This window comes from Cupressus sempervirens, chromosome 4 (assembly GCF_028749045.1).
Source record: "Cupressus sempervirens isolate cs-2001-9-10 chromosome 4, ASM2874904v1, whole genome shotgun sequence".
Lineage (NCBI taxonomy): Eukaryota > Viridiplantae > Streptophyta > Pinopsida > Cupressales > Cupressaceae > Cupressus > Cupressus sempervirens.
Window position 1 is genome coordinate 344,572,693 of NC_143121.1, and position 21,650 is coordinate 344,594,342.

Sequence of the window (21,650 nt, forward strand, 5' to 3'; positions counted from 1 at the left end):
TTTTTTATTGCATGTATGTACATGTGTGCACTTAGTTATCATTTAATCAAGAAATTTTATTTTATTTTTATTGCATATACATGTACATGTACGAATATTTATTTTTCACATTTGCATGAGCACGTTACAATGTACATTAGATATGGTCTCTAAGATAATTTGTTTTAAAATAGATATGTATGTTACATGATTGTTCATTTAGCACCATACATTTAATGTTGTGTATTTATAAGTACATGTGTTTCAAATTAAATTTAACTTTTAATTATTTTAATTTAAATAGACTTGTATGTTTATATTTGTATATATATGCATGTGCAGATCTCTGGATATTTATCACTCAGATTGTAGCTTCACATTCATATTCTCATATTTATTTTCATATATACATTATGGCATCCGGTTCTAGGGATTGTGCTCCTCCATCCTCAGGGGATGCCAGTGTTTGTGGTGGGGGTCAGAGTGCTAAGTCTGGTACAGCACGTAGAGCGACCTCCACCCATGATAGACAACAATTATTTAGAGATACAGTGGCGAGATTATCTCGTCCTATGCATGTTTTGGATAGCTCTTTTTCCTCTTCTACCACCCTCCCTAATAGGGAGAAGGTTATAGCGATGCGAGAGGAGTTATTTTGTATGATTCAGATAGTTGAATCATACAACCCTTTTGATGATATGAGCATTGAGACATTTTATTCTTCTTTATCTCACAGTGTCACTGGCACTGTGAAGTACACACAGATTGATACTGAGGTTTCCACCAGCATGGTGAAAACCATGTTTCCATCTTATGCACATTGTCACAGAGTCAGAGGCTACTCTGTGACGAAGTGTACTTATCCACTTGTTGCACCATTGATGTATCCTCATTGGTTGGCTACTCATCATAGATGGCCACAGAAGGATGAGTTCCCCTTATATTTCTGTAAACAATTGTTTGCAGAATTTCATTTACACTATGATGTTGACTATACAAATTATCCACTGCATGTTGGGTAGGGTTAGGGGAGACTTTCTGATAGGTTTAGACCCGCGGACACTCCTGTGCCCATTAACAAATGGGCAATGGTGGGTCCAAACCTTTTGGTTCTGCCGAGAGGTCCACAGATGGCTACTGCAGGTGAGAGTGTTCTTGATGACACAATTAGGACATAGATTTTTTCGAGCATCGCCACTGTTGCCACATAGTTACATGAGATTTCTTCTGATCGATGTAGTCCATATATGCTATGGTCTCGAGGTACTGCTCCCACAGCTTCATCATCTAGCACACCTGTTGATGATGATTATGGAGTTGCAGACATACCTTCTCCTGTAGACATTTTTGCAGTCTTAGAGGTGGATGCATTGCATCGTTTGGCATCATATTTAGCATCTGATCTTTTAGATGCATATCGAGCATTATCTACACTCTCAAGGATTCCACTCCGTGACATGAGCTCTCAGATTAGACATATTTTTTCACGTACAATAGTCCCAGAGGATTCACAGAGGCAAGAGGACATTCCTGCACCTTCTACTACTCCTACTGCTACACAAGCCCAGGCTACAACACCAACCCCAGCTACTCAGGACCCTACAGCACCCCCCCCTACTCAGGATCTCAGTGGCACCATATAGCCTGGTCTATTTACTTCCATGCTTTCAAATCAGGGCCGCACTATTGACTTGGATGCTGATACTATTTTTCATTACATGATTCAGATATCAGTCAGATCGGCAGAGCATTACATAATGCTACGGTAAATATCTCTATATGTTTAGATTTATTTTTATTACAGTAAATAATATGTCTATATGTTTAAATTAATGTATATGTGTTTGTTTGTGTATGTGTTATAGGGTTTGACTGATAGTATGTTACGTTTTGCTGATCTGCAGACAGTGTCGATAGATCCTACACGTTGTGAGTCCCAGGTATGTTACAATTTATATATATATATATATATATATATATATATATATATATATATATATATATATATATATATATATATATATATATATATTTGATTTATATACATGTAGATCTTGATATAATTTGTCTGTACACATAATTAAATGGCTCACTTGTTATCATTTGACACAGGGTTCAGATGCAGCTGATAGACCGTTTTGGGGACAATGCCCAGAATCAGGAGGGGGGATGTAGCTGATTAGATCATATGTGGCCTTTTATTTTACTACACACATGTTATGTCTAGATACATATTTATATGGATATTTTGATGTTTTATATGTTATTTCCATATGCATACATTTTATATCTAGACACTTTGATGTCTTATATGTTATTTTCAGATACATGGTTTATATGGAAACTTTGATGTTTTATATGTTATTTCTAGATACATGTTTATATCATGGACACTAAATGATGTTTTATATGTTATTTCGAGATACATGCTTATATGGAGATTTTGATGTTTTATATATGTTATTTCCAGACATTTGATCTACATGATCTATTTTTATACATTTAATATGGGTACATTATATTCTCCAGATATATGCACATGTATGTTATTGATCTTTTAATGTAGACATCTATTTTATTGATCTTTTGATGTCTTCATCTTTTATGTAACTTATGTATGTGTTATGCACATGTTTCTATATGTTATTCATATTTTCAATATTCAAGTTTACATGTATATGTATAGTTATTCATCTTAATTCCTTAATCTAAGTGTAATTAACTATATAATTTTAATGGTCAATGTACATAACAATATAACATATATTTAATGACATGCCTTAATTAACTATAATTAACTATATTTAACCTAATTAACTATAACTAACTATATTTAATCCTATTAACTATATTTAATCTAATTATATTTAATATCTTACTAATTAACTCTATTTAATGACTTAATTAGTTACTCTGTTTAATGACATGTCTTAATTAACTATAATTAACTATATTTAACCTAATTAACTATAACTAACTATATTTAATCTAATTATATTTAATGTCTTAATAATTAACTCTATTTAATGACTTCATTAACTCTATTTAATGACATGCCTTAATTAACTATATTTAACCTTTAAATTAACTATATTTAATCTAATTATATTTAATGTCTTAATAATTAACTCTATTTAATAACTTAATTAACTATATTTAATGACATACATTCTTAATTAACTATAATTAACAACATTTAATTAATAAAATATAATGTACATGTAATTATATGTAACATAGTTCATATAACATATACATGTAATCTTAACATAACGATTATATAAAAACATAAAGAATGTATCATATAAGAACATATAAAGATTATATGTACACATACAAATACATACAAATACTAAAAAGGTTGTCTTAAGGGGAGGTCCTAAGAGACCTGGTCTTAAATGAGATATCCATGTCGAATTTAAATAAAACTAACAATACATGTCTAATTTTGCATATGCAAGATAAATGATCCAATGTACAAAAATTTATATAAAACAAATATCCTATCAATATTAAATATGAAAGTATAAGAGCTATACAGGCATAACTCAACTAGAGCTCCACAATAAGTACATAGGTAAACTAGAGCTCCACAAACAATGTATTGTTAGGATCCTCTCTACTTTTTATTATCTCTAGAAGTTTTTCATGTTCTTCAATAGGAAATTTCCACTATTGATTTCCATGACGTCCTTTTCTTTGTACTGCTTCAAATTGTAATTTGGTTGCTATAACATGGTTGCTATAGTGTAAAACCTTTTCTCCAGGCTTGTATTCAATAAATTCAATACCACTACCAATTACCCTTGTTTGTTGATAATATGTTCCTTCAATAACAACTGATCCAATTGGATATGACTGTTCATCAGCATCTATAGTTCCTTCTAGCAACTTGTGTTTTGCTTTTGTGCATCTTAAAAGATAATAGTCCACATTTTCTGCATTATCTGGTAAGGCTTGAACTGCAAAAATATCTCCTGCATGTATATAAAAAGAGAAATATAAATTAATTTAAAAAAAAATATACATGTATATTAATTTATATATATGTATATATGCACACAAACTTGCCACAACTAAATCAGAAATGCGCTCATAATCAGCTGAATATACAGGATCATGAATGTCAATGTCAATGTCAACATCTTCAAAAGGAGGCTTTCTAACTATCTCCTTCAAATCCCAATGTTAAACATATCCATTCTCAATATTTTCACATGCACTCACTACATTGTCCTTAATGCAATCATCACAAAAACATGTTTTCTCTCTTACTTTAAGTACTGGAGGTTTATGGTTTCCTGTAGTCATCACTTGATGTAAACTTCTAATTCCAAGAATCGTTTGACAATTGTAAGGATTAGATCGATCTATATCTGTTACAAATACAAAAACTAATTGTCATATTTCAAAATAAATATTTAATTAAAAACTCAATTTGATTTGAAAAAGAAATTAAAAATAAATATAATTTAGTTCACCTTTCACCTCCCAAAAGTAACGCTTATTGTATTCAGTATCTCGAGTAGCAAAATGAACTTTGCACCATTCAACAATTTGATTTGCGCTCTCTATCCTATTCCCTGTATGTACATAAAATATGCATATATATATATAATTTAAAATATATGCTATTAGAGTATTAAACATGTACATTTAAAAAATGCATATATTTAACTGCAAGTTCATGTTGTCGAAGTGCACATTTTATACATGCTCCTGCTCCATCATGCTCCCCTTTTTTGTGTCCACTTTCAAAGAAATTCCATAAAAACTTAACATTGGTTCTAGCATGTTGCATTCCTAACCAATTAAATGCTTTTGCAGATTTGAATTGTCCTGTGAATGTGAAACATGATAAGTATCTACAATTATCCAACTACATATATTAAATAGAAATAGACATGTCCAAATAAATACAAGTTAAAATTAAGTTAAATAAATGTGTAATTATTTCGTGTATACTAACCTGTACATCCATCAGACCAAATCCAGTGCTCTGAAACATTTATTCCACGATTTCTAAGATCTTTAGAGAACATTGCAAAACAATGAGCCACATAACTCCTGTCATGAACTTTATCATCGCTAATATAGAAATGAACCTGTTTGATGATGATGCATTCATTTTCATCCAATCTTTCTATCTGATCCACCTCAAATTGTGCATGTCTATAGGTCACTCGCACAAATATTGCAACTTGTTCAGAATGATAATATTGGCTTTGGAGCTCTGTATGAGGTGCAAATGTATAATTCTCAGAAAAATCTACAATTGAAAGTATACAACCAGGTGGAAAACAATTTTTGGAATCACGAAACTGTTTAGCTTGCCATCGTGCACCATGACAATGTTGGATATGTGGATATATCAATGGACGGAACTTGGCCATGAACTCATCATAATGCAATTCACTCTCCTTCAATACAATTTTTCTGGATTCATCCCCTCTATTATTTTGGTATGTCTCATATTCATATCTCATCCATGAAACTAGTGTGGATTCATTAATATTCTCAACTTGCATAATTTGAGAAAATTTGTGTAAATCTGCACAAACTTCACGCTGATTTTTGATGCATTGCACTTTGAATTCATCTGAATCTTCTAATTTATCACATAATATGGACCTCACAAATTGTGTTGTACTGCTAGGGATGACCAAATTAGGATCAAGTATTGTCATAACTTTTTTAAATGATTGCAAGTATAGACCAAATTCAACATGATTTCTACAACAACAAGTTTCTCGCATCTTATTTATGTGTACAAAGGAAGGACGTAAACTCTCAAACATTCTTTAACATATTTTGACATTTGAAAATTCTTGTTTGAATGCTTCAAAAAGTTCACTTTGAGTTATATCTATGAAATGTTTTGGATGTTCAATTTTGGCCCCTGTTTCTTGATCTTTAATTTGTATAGTATCACGCCTGTTGGAAGAAACACGAGAATGTGTGGTTCAAAATTCAATAACTTGTCTTTTTACTTCTTCAGAAATCCTGTCTTTTCGAGGAACTCTACAAATAGTCACCCAGTTATTCTCAATGTTATCATCTAGCATATTTCTCCTCTTGATGTATCTCTAGACAGTTCTTCTAGATATATGTAGTACATCAGAAATTGCACGTACCTGTTTTCTATGTGTCAATTTTCTACTAGATATAGTAGTCATCAATGCTCTACGTGCATTACTCAAATCACCTCCTCGAGTTGTGTTGTCAATTTTGTTATAAGTATTTTGAAAATTTTCAACTATTGTTTTATTAATATTATGAGCATGGCTTTTCCTGTTATCAACACCCAACAACTCTAAGACAGGTCTCATATCTCTTCTCCTAAATAACTTGACAAATAATTGTGCCTGTCCAAATATACTTTTATCCTCGAAATATTCATCCCACATGTTTTGACAATGCTTTTTGATAGTTTTATCATTTATCATATCTTTAGATGGAATTTGGTTAAAAAGTAGTTCTTCATCCAAATCCATCAAATTTTTTATGCTTTCTAATTTGTCTCTATCAATAGAACTACCAATTTCTTCCTCTTCATTACTTTCATTTTCTTCATGAATCTCATCATGTTTAGGAATTTCAGTAGGTTGGTTTTGAGCATGTTTTGTATGGCCTTTCATTTTGTCATCTCTTTTTCTATCATATTTCCTTGATCTTTTCCTTTTACTACCCATTGAATAATTCAACCTATAGAAAAAAAAATTAAAAAATTAGATTTTACTAAATACCAGCTAATGGTTCAATATATAATACATAAAAATAAAAATAATTAGAAGAGAAAAAAAGCACCTTCAAATTATTCGATCCTTTGCAATATTGATTAAATCCGCAAAACAGTTGTTGAAAATTGCTTCAAAATTAATTGTTTTTTGCAAATCTTCTTTCAATTTTCGCTTTCCCTGTATATTTAATTATTTAAAAAAGACAAAACAATATTATTTTATATCAAAAAGTCACACTAACCGCTAGCGGTTTCTCAAGCCGACTAGGGGTTTCGACCGTAACTGTTCCGGCTGAAACGGTTACGGCCGAAACAATTCCAACCGTAACTGTCTATGTGGCAGCCAAACAAGGAAAAATCAAAACTTCTGTAAACATCTCACTTTGAAGGCCAATTTGACCTACTAAATTGAAGTATTTTTTAAAACTAAAAATATACTTTAGTAGTTCTCAGAGTCACGATTATGATTGTATAATTTTTTTAAAGTTTTGATTATGAATAATATGTTATAATTTAAAAATATTACAAGTAGGTACCTTAAGATTCAGGAAGATGTCTATTCAAAAATAAGAAAAAAATAGTAAATCATGTTAAATTTTTTTTTTTTTTTAATGGTGCACTAGAGGAGAGAGTCTTCTTCAAGAATATGTAATTTTTAAAAAAAAATATGTAGATTTGATGGAAAATGTTTGACGGGAGAAAAAAATTGTCTATTTCTGATAACTTTGACTTTGACCAGTTATAAATTCAAAAATATTAGCTGAATTTCAATTTCAATTTTTTGGTACACCAGGTATACATGTTAACTCTAACATATTCCAAAATCAATCCAAAATATGAAGATTTGCATATATTTGTTTGACGGGAAAAAAACTCTATATTTTTAGTATTTTTAAAAAATTCAAAAATACACTTTAAAAATTCAAAAATAAATAAAATTTTCACTCAATTTTTTAAAAAAAAATTATAGACATAAACTTCATCCAATTTTACAAATTTCATTAGTTTACATCATCTTCAGATTCTAAGCACAAATGCCACTTTTATTTCGTTAAAGTTGAAGACTTTAAATGCTGATATCGCTTCTCCTTTATAAAAGGTGACACAGGTTTGTGCTTTTACCCAGATGATACACGAAGGTTTTGGAGATTTTGGAGAGAAGTGGCTTGTCTACTTTGATGGAGAGACTCCATGGTGGAAATCTAAAAGTTACTTAATTATTCATGTGGAAGTGGAATGAGGACATGCCAAATATGGTCAGTCAGAGTATAACAATCATTGAGGGGATCATTTCCAAGACAACTGGAACTCTAATCATTGACAAGAAATTCTACAGAGGCCATAAATTCTTTGATGTCACTATTAAAGAGTTTCCCAAAGAGCCTAGTGAGAGTGGGGCCTTTGTTAAGAAAGAAGGTAAAACCTATTTTCAGCCAAATTGTATAAAAAAGATTTAGCATTTTTTGGTGCATGCTATTGTTTACTATGTTGCTTTGGATGGAATATTTTCAAAGTTTTTTTCACACCATTTTGTTTTATTGGACTATTTTAGGTATCATATTAAGATATCCATTCTATTTTACCTTTAATCCTCTATGAAATCTAATATTAATGGGATGAGGGAGAAAATTCTTACCAACCCTCCCCTCCATGATGGCTTAATATTTCTCATTTATGAGAACATTAAAACTCATTCTATCAGGAAATTTCTTGAGGTGAAGGGAGTAGTGGAAGATGATGAGGAGGTTTTAGAGGAATCTTAGGGTTTCTATGAAACTGAAGATAGTGAAGGTATGCACTTGAAGGATGATGTGATGGCACCTAAAAGAAAAGGAAAGGGAAAAGATTCTACCTTCAAGACCCCTATGAAGGCTACTATGAAGCCCCCTAAGAAAAACAATAGAGTTTCTCTGAGTAAGAAGCAAACTAAGAAAATGGTGGATTTTGATGAGGACTACTTTGAGGAGGATGAAGATATGGATACTGATATTGAGGATGTTGGTTCTAGTAGGAGAAAGAAAGGGAAGGGGTTGGATAAGAATTAGAAGAAAATCACCCTTACCATAAAACATGGCAAGACCCCTATGACCCAAAAATAGGCTAAAGTTGTTATCTTGTTTGGTTAGTATGAGGAAGAGGGTGATGATATGGATATTAAAATTGATATAGAGGGTACCAATAAGATCAATAATCCATCAAGCAAGAAGCATAAAGTTGGGAAAGGACATGTTGGAGACTATAGGAGCTCAGATTCCCCATTGAATCTCATTAAGGATCAATATGGGGATGACTCTTCTATTATGGGGTTGGATCAGGATGTTGTTTCCACCCATGCTAAATAGGTCAAGGTTTTTGCTGCAGACTCCCATGCTCTTTCCAAGGGAAGGAAAAACACATGAAAAAACTTGAACATAAACATGATGAGGCTTGGGATTTCCAAAAGAAAATTGACCTTATGGTTTTTAAGGTGGAGCCAAGAAAAGTGGAACTGTAGGAATTTATAGATCCTTCAATGAATATTCTTAGTGATTATGCTAAGGAGCAGAATATCGATGTGCTTCATAATGCTAGGAATGACTTGATGGATAATTTTAAATCCATTATGTGGTTATTTCATCTAGCCATGGATTTGAAGGACATGATGGGATCTCTAGAGGGGAGGGTTGATATCCATAAGTCTCCTCATACTGATGAGAGAGAGAATCCTATGTTGGGCTCTTTGATTGAAATGGAAACTTTCTACAAGTTTGAGGCCAAGGTGTTGGAGTTAGAAAATAAGGTAAATAGCATTGAGAGCACTCTGTAGAGTATTGTTGATTAGATTTATAAAATTCTCAAAGCGTCTGATGAGCTTATTAAAATTCTTAGTAGCAAGATGGAGGGTAGTCCTAGGGAGAAGGCCATTGTTACTATTCTTGAGGATCATGGTGCTTCTACCAATAGCAAGGAAGGGATTGGGAGGAGGACCATAGAAAATACAAGGAAAATGGTAGTGACAACCTCCTTGGACACAAGCCAAATCAAGGAGGCTTCTAAGAATATGGACTAGTTGGAGGATCATGCAACATTGATAATAAAGAAAATGGGTCAATTTCCATTTGGTGTCATTGTCTCTCTATTTATTTTGTGTTTTCTATTAGTGGTCAGTACACTACCCTTTTGTAGCTGGCTTCTATTCAATTGTCGACCCTCTTCTTTTTTGTCTTGTTTTTTCTAATGGGCTTCATGTATAATCTTTAACATATCTTTGTACAAGGTTTCAATGGACCTTAAAAACCTATGTTCTTAATAAATAAAAATTTATAGTGCTTACCAAGAATTTTGTAAGACATCGTAGAATTCTTTTAGTGCCTATAAGCTCTTTTAGCATGTATAAGCCCTATTTTGGCACCTATAAAAGGTACACTAGTGCTTATAAACATTCATGTAGCATTTATCAAAATTTAAATAACATCTATAAACTAAGACACTCAAATAGTGGATAGTTGTAGATATTTTCTAACCAATTTTATCATAGTTTTAGATATCCTAATCCTTGTTCTAGCTATTCCAATTAAGAGCCAATCCTGAATCCCCCGAATTCAAACATGAAAGAGAACTTTGAAAATGTTTTGACACCTATGAAATATTTTTTTATTGTTACACAAACTATTTTGGACCCTACACCAAGTTTCTTAGTGCCTACAAAATTGTTGTAACACATACCAAAAAATGTAATTCCTACCAAAATTAGTTTCATTCCTACCATAATTATTTTAACACCTAAAAGTATTGCTTTTATGCCTACAAAATTTATTTAACACCTACACATATTATTTTGACTTATGTAAAATTATTTTTGTGAAAAATGACTATTGATTACAGATTTAGATAAGTTTATCTTTTTAAAATTCACTTGGATTATATTTCTAACAACTAATTATTTCTATCCCATATTATAATCTAAATGTATATATGTATTAATATCACAATTATTCTTAAATAATATTAATAATTTCTACTTCTTATATGAAGATAGGATATTGATAATATTGAATATAGATGAAGATAAAATCCAACTAAAGGCTCTACACTTGTGATATCGTGATTGCATTTTGGTTTGATCAAGGCTGATATAAATATGTTCAATTGGAGGCATGAATATGAATAGTCATGTCTCCACATGAAAGGAGACATGCCTATTCATTGGCATGTTGTTTCACATATAAAAATTATTAATTTCTTTAATAGTGTCATTTCAAATTAACACCAAATGCATTCAAACCAATGGATTCTTGTTATTGGTAATCATAACATATGTATAATTAAACACAAGTCTGATTTATCATTGATCTAATATTTAATCATTGAATCATAAGTCTAGAAAATATAAATCAATCAATTATATATCAATCAAGGAAGATTTAAACTTGGAGAATATATGATGTTTCGATCTGAGTTTATGAATGATAATTAATTTTAGAAATAAGATCAATATAATTATGTTATTTTAAACTTTAAAATACACACACACACACTCTCTCTCTCTCTAATTATAACTATAACTATAACACTAACTATAAGTATAACTAAATAACTAACTAACTAACTAACTAACTAACTATATATATATATATATATGTATGTATATATAATTGTATTGATACTTTTTCATTCATTCATAATCATCTGGCCACAGATATAATTTTCAGCGCTCCATGTTGCTAAGGAAGATGAATGTTTATCTAATTATAAATCACAATGATATCACCTTATTTGTGATATTTTGAAGATATGATATGTTAAAGAATATAAATTCACATTACATTTTTCATAAAATAAATATCTAGCTTGTGGTATGAATGACAATTAATTTCATAAATAAGATCGATATAATTATGTTATTTTAAACTTTAAAATACACACACACACACACACACACACACACACACACACACACACACACACACACACACACACACACACACACACACACACACACACACACACACACACACACACACACACACACACACACATGCATGCATATAATTATATTATTGTGTTGATAATTTTTCATTCATTCATAATCATTTGGCCAAAGATATAATTTTCAATGCTCCATGTTGCTAAGGAAGATGAATGTTTATCTAAGTATAAACCACAATGATATCATCTTACTTGTGATATTTTGAAGATATGATATGTTAAAGAATGTAGATTATTCATAAAATAAGTATCCAAACTATGGTATGTGCACTGACATCAAGTCACATGATATCCATCCATCATGATAGTGAAGAAAATAATTGTAAAGGCACCACCTTGCAATGTCAAATACAAGTGTTCAATATTTGAAAAATCATCACCTTTCACTAATGTTCAAAGGGGCCCATAAAGTTATGGAGTCAGATTCATGAAAAAAAGGGTTTATACATTAAAAATATTTTATATATTAGTAAAAATAAATAATAATTTTAAGGCTCAATCTCAAGTTTTGGTTGCTTTTTCAACCATATGAAGTCTATTCCAAATGTGTTTTAAATTTTACCCATGATAGAGGCTTGGTGAGAATGTCTACTCTCTATTCACTTGTACTAATATACTCCAACTGAATCAAATTCCTTTCTACCATGTCCCCCACATAGTGATAAGGAATCTCTATGTGTTTCAATTATAATGGAACACTAAATTTACTGAAAGATCGATATAACTCTGATTAACACAATGCATAATTATAGGATGTAGGGGCTTACCAAATAATTCCATAAAGATAATTGTTGACCCTAAAATGAAGCAACATCATGATGTTCTTTTTAGACCAATTATGCTCCTAGCCCAATCTTAATCAAATTATCCATGTAAATCTAGGTTTACATTTTTGTATTTAAGGCTATACATCCAATTGTACCTTGAAGATATCCTAGAATATTATCTCAAGAAACAAGATGTATCTCCTTTGGTTCACGTATAAAATGATTTAGAGTATTCATTTCATAACATATATATAGTCATGTGTTGACTGAATACATCAATGATGCAATAGTTTGTCTATAGAGAGTGGGTTCTACAAATTCTAATTCTAGTGCTACTTCCTTTAACATGTGTAAATTGGTTTTCATAGGTATAGACATTGATCTATATTTTGACATTCCAAACCTTCTCAGAATGTTAATGGTATAGTTTCCTTCTATACTTCCAATCCAAGGAAATAATGTAAAGCTCTTAATTCCTTCTTGTCAAAATTTGAAGCTAGAACCTTATTGCATTGAGATATTAGGTGATTTTTTTTTGTGATTAGGAAGTCATCAAAACATATAATAATTATTATCATATCATAGTTAATTATCTTAAAATAGAGTTTTGGATCTACATTATTCTTGGAAACCCTAGTCCCATAGGATAGTGATCAATCCTCTCATACCAAGCTCTCGGGGCTTATTAAGTACATATAAATCCTACTTTAATTTGCATACATGTGACTCAACATTTTATATTGAAAATCCTTTAGGTTTCTCAAGTAGACTTCCTCTTCAATTTTCTCCCATTTTATGTATCTTCTAGCCTTTAGATGATGCAATATATATTACTTTTTTTGACTTAGGTATAACAAGAAATAGGTGTAAAAGTCTCTTCGTAGTCAATACCATCTATTTGTGAGAAACCTCTATCAAAAAAATGAGCTTTTTGTTTCTCTATACTACCATCTATAGCATGTTTGATTTTGAAGACCCGTTTGAAAGAGACAAGTTATTTCCCTTTTGATATTGCTATTGTATCCCGTACACCATTCTTTACAATGGACTGCCATTCTTCTATCATATCATCTTTCCATATTTGATGTTTGAGAGCTTTTGTAACACAAGTTCTTTCTTATTTAATGATCTCACTCATCAATGCAACATAGCTAGATAATATGTGGGGTCTCTGTGGGGTCTCTTACTTTCTCTAAAAGTTCCTTTGGATGCTGCATAATTTGCAGCTTCCTCAATCATCCTTTTGGCCCAAAGTGGTTTCTTTTTGTTATTGATGGGTTCAACTATTGGATAGGACTAATTTTTATTTATAGTTTCTTTAGGAGACTCCCTTTGAACCTTAGGAGCATGATCATCATCCATATTTTTAGGAGGACCTTGAATTTATATCTCATGAAAGCTCTTGGATATCCTAAAAGCAATATATTCTTCAAAAATGATATCTCTTTTATGGTGTAGGAGCACACATGGGATGAAGATTCAAGGAATATTTTATGTTGTAAGGTCAATTAAAGTCTTATTGTTCAAATATTTTTATTGATGTAAAAAAATCAATTTAATCCTACTTGATATGCATTAGGTCCATTTATTATGTTTAGAGTCATATTTTCAAGTTAGATGAAAATTAAATACATAATTAATTATTGTCATAAAATATTGAGAATATTCATGATGGGTAATTAATTAGTTATAGAATTGAAAAGGATTTAAAATAAAAAGTATTGGACATTATTTCTAGAATGTAATGGGTGGACCAACTGAAAGAAGAAGTGAAATAAAGATAAGTTTGTTTTTGAAAGTTTTATGATAAATTTATGTGTTATTTTTCCAAAAATATGACTATTCATTTTATTGATATGTGAACATATGAATAGATGCATACTTGAAACTTATATATTGGGAAAGACATTTGAGTTGGCATTAATTCAGTTTTAGGTTGGTCAAATATCATCATGATTTGAAGAAGTTATGATCATTTGAGTGTGGACTAGTCTGAATCCGATTTTCATCATAGTAGTTTTGGAAAAAGTTTAGTAAATTTTATTATACTAACTGGATTGAGATATAAATTGGGGTAAATCTATTTCACTCATCCCAAAGAAATCTCATAAAAATAATTTGTGACATATTTTTATTTGTACAAGTTATTGAAGAATCTTTAAAGAATTTGGATGCTCTCCCAACTTATGAATTTTTGTTTGAATCCTTACATGAAGTGTAAGATCCCACTATTGAATATTCTTGAGTGATAATTCCATAATAAGTGTTCTAAAAGGTGTACCTTTGCATCATAATTAGTATCAAAATAAGTTAGTAGATCCTTTTAGTTTGAATTTTTTAGATTGAGTAATTAGAGTTCAAAGCATCATGGAAGAATCTAAACCAACGAGAAAAATGAACCCTCAAAGAAATTCAATATGCAAAACAAAGTGTAAGTGCAAGGGAAAGGCATGTAAACTCATGGTAGATAGTGGTTCAGTTGAAAATATGGTTTCAATAGAAATGATTGAAAAGTTGACGCTTCCAACAATTCCTCATGAAATATCTTATAGATTATTTGGGTTAGATTATAATCAATGGATTGATTACTAAACAAGCTTGTGTTCCTTTCAAAATTGGATAATACTATGATGTTTTTGCTTGTGATATTATTCCTTTGAGATATTGTCACTTATTTTTAGGAAGGGAAAAAAATTGATAATTTAACCATATATGATGGTAGAAAGAATACATATTCCCTAAAAAAGGATGGAAAAATGTTTAATTTTCTTTCATTAGATGATGATGATGTATCATGACCAATGACAAGGAGCATAGGTTTTACTGATAGAATAGAACTTCTAGCACATGAAGAATGTGAAGAGAAAGTAAAATAATGTGTTAATGAGGAAGAAATTTGTTATCATGGAATCATACAAGGTGTAGATGTATTTGAATTTGGGACAAAAATCCTAACAAAGGAAGAGGAAATATATCCATTAAAAGAGAAAGAGATTGTAGTACAATAAGAAGAACATGGAGAACAAAATAATGAAGAGGTTCTTGATGTAAAAATAGAGGAAAAAGACAAAGAAGATCATAAGGATAGCTAATAAGAGTTTATGTTAAAAATTTAGTAGTGATTGGGACAATGATATATTCTTTACGTAGTGCGAAGGGTATGGTGCAAGAGAGTACCCCTTAGATAGAGAATGTAGTCATGGAGAAAGAGGATAGTTTGATATGCTGAAAGAAATGACATAAAAAAGAGGTTCAGCTTATGAACTCTAATTTTGTGTCAACAGAAGAGACTATAGAAGAGTTGGTAATGGGTCATAGAAAGACTCAAGAGCTTATGTATTCTCCTTCCATGGAGATATGGCATGTAGATATTGAAAAAATGTGAGTTTCATTAGAAAGTATATTTGGTAAAGCTACATGTACATGTAATAAATAATGTTCAATACATGATGATGTTGATTGAAAGCTATGAATAATAAATAGTTTTATGTTACTGAGAGGAAGCAAGCCTAAAGTTAAAATCAAGTTGACATGGCAACTTTGGGTGCTCAAAGCCCAAGCCACAAGATGTCACAAAAAGAAGAAATACAAACCCACTATGAAGATGAAAAAATTATTTACTAACATTTTAGTTTGCAGTTATTTACAAGAGGACTTGGAAATATTTCAAAGTCGGGAGTATAGTGCAGGAGCACACATGGGATGAAAACTTAAGGAATATTTTATATTATAAAGTCAATTAGAGTCATATTGGTCAAACATGATGATTGATGTAAAATTATTAATTTAATCTTACTTGAAATGTATTAGGTCCAGTTATTATGTTTAGAGTCATATTTTCAAGATAAATGAAAATTAAATACATAATAAAATATCATCACAAAATGTTGGCAATATGTAAAGATGATGTAAGGGAGAAGGTGAATGATTATGATGGCTGAAAAGGATTTAAAATAGAAAGTATTGGATGTAAATTTTAGGATGTGATGGTTGGATAAATTGATAGAAGAAGTGAAATAAAGTGAAGTTTTTTTTGTGAGTTTTATGATAAATTTCTAGATTGTTTTTCCAAAAATCTAACTATTCCTTTTGTTGGTACATGCACATATGAATAGATACAAACCTGTAACTTATATATTTAAAAATTTAGTTTACTTAGCATTCATTTGGTTTTGGTGTGGTCAAATTTTATTATGATTTCAATAAGTAATGATCATTTGAGTACAGACTAGTTTGAATCTAATTTTCGTGGTAGCAATTTTGGAAAAACTTTAATAACTTTTATTATATTGATCAGATTGAGCTATAAATTGGGGTAAAAGTGTTTTACACATTGCAAATAAATCTTATAAGAAGAATTTGTGATATAGTTTCATGTTAGAGTAATAAGGTATTTTCTTATTAATTAAATCATATTGATTTAATTATTAAGTCACTTATTATCTCTAGTTTACTTAAGCTAAACTTTGGGCATATAGTAATTAATTATTTTATTAATTATTATCATGCAACCTAGGTTAGATTCCTATTAGGATTTTGATCTCGTTTTATAAAGATTGATCTCTTTGTAATTTATTAATTCACTTTTGATCATAGCAATTTCTCTTTTCACTCATCAAGAATGTCTCATCTATGGATCTAGGAATTCCAACTTTCCTAGCTTTTTCTTCTCTCTTTCTATGATGGGTGTTTGCATGTAGGTGATTCATGGGAGTTGTGGGGTTGATCTTTCATCAACTTCAACATTTCATTTGTAAAATTTATTGAAGAATCTTTTAAGCATTTGGATGTTGTCCTTGTTTAAGAATTTTTGTTTGAATCTTTACATGAGGTGTAAGAGCCCATTATTGAAGCTTCTTGAGTGCTAATTCCACAAGAAGTTTTCCAAGAAGTGTAGATTTGCATCATTTATAGTTTGATAAATTTTTTTCTAGGTATGTATATTCTATAAGCTTTTGATGTTTCACTATAGCCCACAAATATGGCTTTCTTTCCAGTGGATTCTAACTTAGACATCTTATCTTTAGGCACATGAATGCAAGTAGGAAAAAAATAATCCTCAAGTGACTTATATCAAGTTTTATACTAGTGAATGCATGTTCTAAAGTTTTATTATCTTGGTGTAAGTGTGAACATATATTTTGAATGTAGACAGTTTCCTTAAAGGCTTTGGCCCAAAATAAAATTTATATGTTTTGGTTCTGCAACATGGCTCTATTACCTTCTATAATTGTTCTATTATTTCTCTCAAAAAATCCATTTTTTTGTGGATTTTAGGGTACAATAAACTCAATCTTAATCCCAACATCCACACAATTTTTTTTATAAATTTATGAAGTGTTTTAAATCCCATTATCTAATCTTAGTACTTTAATTTTCTTCCAAGAGAAGTTTTTGTTAGAGTTTTGAATTTCTTGAATCTTTTAAGCATTTCCACAATTTCTTTATATTTATTAAAGTATTTCTAGGTATTTCCAGTGAAATCATCTACAAAGATTATATAATATAAAAATCCTCGTAGGGAGGGTCCAAACATGTGTCGACATAAGTCAAAATGAAGTAGTTCTAATACATTTATTTTAGTTTTATGAATAATATTTAGGAAAGTCCACTTTTAATTATTTTCTAGGGCATGCCCATTGCATGCTCCTTCATGGAACTAATTTAGTTTGGCCAGCCCATTTACCATTTTTTCTACTGAAGATAGTGCACAAAAGTGAAGATGTCCTAGTCTACAATTCCATATTTCATTCGAGTCATAAGTCTCATGAATTAGGGCTTGATTTGAATCAATGAAAAGTTTGTAAAGACAAACTTTTTCTTATTCCTATATTTTTTGATTTGTTTATGGTGGAGTTCTTTGGCCATGCCAGGACTTTTCCATCCATAAAAATAACTGTATACCCTTTTTCTTCAAGAGCAGAAATGGAGACTAGGTTTGTTTTATCCCTGGCATATATAATACTCTAGTGATTTGAAGGGAGATACCTGACTTCAATTTTATGGTGTAATTTCCAATTTTCTTTACTAGATAATCCAAATCAACCCACCACCCCCCACACCCCACTCCCCCCTCAATAGTCACTTATTTGTCAAATTCTTTTGATATAGTGTCTAAGGGTTCTCTAAATCCTATAATGTGTCTTGAGGATATACTATTAATTCCCTAGGTGTTAATTTTATTTGAAACTTGGCTTGATAAGGTTGAGTAGAAAATAAATTTCTCAGAATCATGTTTTATATTAACTTTTCCAACATTAGCAAAAGAATCTTTTTTCTTTTTTCCTATTAGGGGACTTGATTGTATAATGTCCATACTAATCACATTTGAAACATTATATTTGATCTATATGTCCTTCCTTTTCTTGGAAGATCCCTCTCTATATGTATTTTTATTTCATCTAAAATTCTCCTCCCTTCCTTTCTTATGAGAGTTAGTATTTAATACATGAATATCTTCATTTATAAGTTTTTGATTATTTCCTCTAGTCACTAGTGTAGATTCTTCTTGTAAGCAATTAATTTTTAACCTATCAAATTTGGGGAGTTATAACCGTACACTTATTCCTTGAATAAATGAGTCCCATGATGTTGATAGGCTACCTAGAGATATTAATGTTAACTCTTTTCTATCAATTTTATTTCTAACTATTGAAAGTTCATCTCTCAATTTAGTGATCCTAATAAAATATACTATTATAGATTATCATTAATTCATTTTCATATGGTGAAGTTTTCTTTAATGAAAAGATTCTTGTTCAGAAATCACTTGATGTACTCATTTAACTTATCACTTAACTCTTTCAAACACTTTACTTGAAACTATTAACTTATAGTTCTTTGCATTACCAAGTGTTAGTAAAATATCTTAATTAGTTATTATCGATCATTCATCTAGTTGTTATTGAGTTGTTGTAAAATGAAAATAACACAAAAATGAACTTTGCAACATAACAAAACTCGCACAATTTGACATCATGATTTTAAAGAAGAAACCTTGTGAAGGGAAACCCCGCCTAGGATTGACAACCCAAAATTTTTACTCTTCTAAAATGAGCTTAGCTAAGAGCCAATCTTATTACAAGTTACATACACATTGTTTTAGATTAAGGTAAAAGCAGGTTTTGAAGGGACCTAAAACCCTTAACAACAGAAAAAAGATATTCAACTAAGCCCACTAGGAGAACACACTCCTAAAAACCAAAAAAACAAACACAAAATCAGGTTTTACAGGGACTTGAAACCATTGAATGTAGCTAGAACATATGACCAAGTTTTACAAGGACCTAGAAACTACAAGTTACATAGTTCAAAAAGACAACAAAAAACAAGGAGACAAAGAATCTACTACAATTCCTTAATAATATTTGTAACCTCCTTACCCACACTAGCTATACTAAGAATAGTATTAGTAGGGGTAAGACCAGTTCCAATAGCATCCTCAATAGCTTTTTCCTCTGCAGTCTTCTTCCACAAGCTTAATCTGGTCCTTTTGTTGGCTCCTCCCAAAGACACGACCTCAGTTTTCTTCTTCTCCAAACTTGTTGCAGCCACACATAGACTAGAAGTCACTTGCTCCATTTTTTTTCCACTTTCCTTTATCAGGTGCCCGAGATCTTGTCCATATTTCTTTAGTTTTCTAGGTATTTACCACTTGGGCTTCAAACAGCACAAGTTTTTCCTAGTCATTCTCATTGTCCTTTTGCACTTTAACTACATTTTTCTATAGTGTCATAATCTCATTGTAAATCCAAGAATTGACATGAAGAGAGGAATCAACTTTCATTTTAGTAGTATTAAGGAAAGTGAGCATAGCCCTCATAGTTAGATCATCCTTCTTCTTGTCCATAGGGTTCTCCATACCCTTAGCTTCTTCTTCTCCAAGTTTTTTTTCTTTACCTGCCTCCTCCTCCACATTTTCCTCTCCATCTATGCCCTAAATAGTAACCTCATTACCAATATTGCTCGACCCTTCATTTTTATCGACACTTTCCTCCTCATCATTCTTCTCAGTCTCATTTTTAGGATAACCCCCCAAATTGGAACCAATATCCCCCATCTCCATGTCTTCCTTGGTCTCCACATTTTTATCCTCATTATTATCAAAGGATTCAATAATTTCCTCTTCATTTTTTTGGGGAGTATCCTTGATCATTAATTCCTTTTTCACACTCTTTCCAACTTCCCTTTTACCCTTTTTAGATTGAGAATCAATCATTGTCCCCCTTTTCCTCTTTGAAATTGGAGAAGCCATTGATTTATTCTTGCAATAATTCTCAATTAAGAGAATAAGGCCTTCATGAAGGATTGGATAGGTTTCTTTCTACTTATGGGCATATAGGCTTTGTAATAACGAAAACTTCAAATAGAAAGGAAAGGAAATCCTATCTTTATGATGGAAGTGGTTCAAAAAAACAAAATGGAACTTATGGAGTCTTTTAGATCTTCCATCTAAGATGAAATACTCCCAAATACAAGACGAGACTACTCTCCAAATTACCTTAATATGTTTGAGCTCATAGAAGTCCCCATTCTTCTCTAGAATTTTCTCTTCCTCCTCTATTTTTGGGAACTTTTTGAAGGTAGCATTAGAGACGGTCATTTCCTTGCTAAATTCATTACCTCCTTCGAAAGACTAGTAACTTCTGCAAGAAAATCCTCGAAGATTCGTACCATGACCCCATGTAGAAAATCCCTTTCTTTGAACTAGTTCTTGAAGAAAGTTTCAGTTACATGTGGTTTTGACCCATGCGAACACTCCAAGTAAGTTTTCACCTTTCCTTTCTCAAGAATTTTCCATGTTGAAGCTTTCCCCTTCCAATATTTATAGTTTTTGGGTTCTTGTTTCCTCGGCTCTTTCCCCATTTTCATGTGTAGACTAAAAATTGACAGAGAAGCAAACCCTAGTGAAAAGGACAAAATGAGGAAAGCCAAAAGCTTCACTGAAGTTAACCAAAGTTTCATTAAGCTTCCTTTATGCTGCGTCTAGATAATAATAGCATTAAAGTACAATCTTGGGATTATAACACACCCCTCCATAGGCCCACTTTTAATAATCATTTAATTACTATTGTTGGAAAATCTTTCCATTTGTTGCATATGTACTATCATAATTAATGAGTGACTTTAAATCCACATTAGATCTAAGGTCATTATGCCAACTCAACATACTATTCCCTTGCACTACCCTACTGGCA